General features: G+C 40.2%; 1 pseudogene; it reads left to right on the top strand.

Moving 5' to 3' along the window:
- The first annotated feature begins 221 nt into the window (after window positions 1–221).
- Window positions 222–635, top strand: LOC101989929 (annotated as a pseudogene).
- Window positions 636–2,765: the final 2,130 nt, after the last annotated feature.

Raw genomic sequence — 2,765 nt, 5'->3', positions numbered from 1 at the left:
AACTATATCAAGGTATATTTTGAAAAAATAACTTAAAACAATGATTAAGAACAAATCCCAAAAGTGTCTACAGAAAAGGATTTGTTGCCCACAATGAAACAAATGTTACATACAATGACAACATGAAAAAAAAGTGTGAACTAATGCAGAAGCAAAATTTTAGATTCATATATCCATTTATTATAAAGCAATATTTTCAAACTTGAAAAGAAAAGGTCAAGCCAGAAGCAGCGGCCGAGATGGACGTGTTTCTCATGATCTGGCGCCACAAGACCACCATCTTCACGGATGCCAAGGAGTCGAGTATGGTGTTCGAGCTGAAGCACATCGTTGAAGGCATCCTCAAGCGGCCGCCAGATGAGCAGCGGCTGTACAAGGATGACCAGCTCCTTGATGATGGAAAAACTCTGGGCGAGTGTGGCTTCACTAGCCAGACAGCAGGGCCACAGGCCCCAGCCACAGTGGGCCTGGCCTTTCGAGCAGATGATGCCTTTGAAGCACTGCACATTGAGCCCTTCTCCAGCCCTCCAGAGCTTCCAGATGTGATGAAGCCACAGGATTCTGGAGGCAGTGCCAATAAACAAGCTGAGCAGTGAGGGCCCAGGCCCACCCCCACTCCTAAAGACCCATTCTCTCAATAAAGATGATTTGACTGTCCACCTGAAAAAAAAAAAGAAAAAAAGAAAAGAAAAGAAAACTTGTTTACCTATAATTCTACACCTGGCAAAATACCTTGAAAAAAACACAAATAGAGGTAGCTTTAGACATACAAAAGGTAAAATAAGTCATTTCCAGAATCCCCTCCATAGAGAATGCACTCCAAAAGCCAGTTCATGCACCAGGAATAAATTCTGATCCCACTGCCAGTGTCTCCACAAACCGCCCAAGCCACGTAATTGTCACCCACATTCAGAGGCCTTAGTTCGGTTCTATGCAGGATCCCCAGCTGTCAGTCCAGAGTCCATGAGTTTCAACGAGATGGGGTCAGCTGTTTCTGTGGGTTTTCCCATCATGATCTTGACCCCTTTGCTCTTATAGTCTCTTTTCCCAGTCTTCGACTGGACTCCAGGAGCTGAGCCTAGTACTTAGCTGTCTTCATCAGCTTCCATCAGTTACTAGATGCAGGCGGTGGTGGTATATACTTTTAATTCCAGCACTTGGGAGGCAGTGGCAGATGGATCTCCGTGAGTTCGAGAACATCCTGGTCTACAAGAGCTAGCTCCAGGACAGGCTCCAAATCTAGAGAAGAAACCCTTCCTTGAAAAACAAAAAAAAAAAAAAAAAAAAAAAAAAAAGAGAGACACACAGTTACTATGACGACAATTAAGGCAGTCATCAATCTGATTACAGGGGAAGGCCAGTTCCTTTACTATTGCTTAGAGTCTTAGCTGGGGTCATCCTTGTGGATTCCTGGGAATTTCCCTAGTGCCAAGTTTCTCACTTATCCCATAATGGCTCCCTCTATCAAGATATTCCTTTCCTTGTTGTCCCTCTCTGTCCTTCCCCCAAATCGACCATAGCTGGGAAGGGGAAATAGACAAGATCTCCTGAGCAAATTGGGAGCGTAGGGGAGAGGGAGAGGGGAAGGAGAAGGAGAACATGCAGGAATGGTATGGTCATGTTGCTTTCTTTTATATTGCTTTTTTTAAAAACTCTGTGAAGTTGTGTTACTTTGCCTGCCTAAAATACCCAATTGGTCTACTAAAGATATAAACATCCAATAGCTAGGCAGAAAAAAGGAAGGGCTGGCAGGCAGAGAGACAAATTAGAAGGAGAAAAATAGGAGAAGGAGAAAGAAAAAGAATAAGGGGAGAGTGCCAGGGGCCAGCCACCCAGCTTTACCACCTAGCCATGAAGTAAGAAGGAAAGAAAGAAATATGGAATAGAGAAAAGGTAAAATTCCAGAGGCAAAATACAGATGGATAATTTAAGTTAAGTTAAACTGGCAAGAAACAAGCTAAGCTAAGGCTAAACATCCGTAAGTAAGAGTAAGTCTCCGTGTATTCATTTGGGAGCCGGGTATCAGGCTCCCAAAAAATAAAAGGTTAAAAACAAACAAACAAAAAAAAAGAGCTACAACAGATGATTGAATGATAGATGATAGATGAATAAAGATAAAAACTCTGCAAAAGATAACTGAATGTTTAAACAAAATCAGCACAGTGTGTTCTGAATTTAAAACCTAGATAATAGTAAAAAATAGCATAAAGGCCAAATAAAAGAAATGAAGCTTTACTGTTGTAAGAGTCTTTTTCTTTTTTTTTCTTTTTTCAATTTTTATTTTTCATTGATTTTATTGAGCTATACATTTTTCTCTGCTGTATGTAGAATTAACATAGTAAAAATGGCAATATTACCAAAAGCCATCTACAGATTCAATGCAATGCCTATCAAAATCCCAGCAAAATTCTTCACAGACCTCAAAAGAATGGTACTCAACTTCATTTGGAAAAGCAAAATACCCAGGATAGCCAAAACAATCCTATATACTAATAGAACTTCTGGAAGCATCATAATCCCTGACTTCAAACTCTACTACAGAGCTACAGTACTGAAAACAGCCTGGTAATGGCATAAAAACAGACAGGAGGACAAATGGGACCAAATCAAAGACCCAGATATTAATCCATACACCTTTGAACACCTGATTTTTGACAAAGAAGCAAAAAATATCAAATGAAAAAAGAAAGCATATTTCACATATAAGAGTCTTTTTCTTTTTAAAAAAGGTGTTTATATATTGTGGCAGTGTGTGTGTGTGTGTG

Source organism: Microtus ochrogaster, unplaced genomic scaffold, assembly GCF_000317375.1.
Source record: "Microtus ochrogaster isolate Prairie Vole_2 unplaced genomic scaffold, MicOch1.0 UNK50, whole genome shotgun sequence".
In the NCBI taxonomy this organism is placed as follows: Eukaryota; Metazoa; Chordata; class Mammalia; order Rodentia; family Cricetidae; genus Microtus; species Microtus ochrogaster.
The sequence above is the reverse complement of the archived record's forward strand: the minus strand, read 5'-3'. Positions and strand labels throughout refer to the sequence as shown.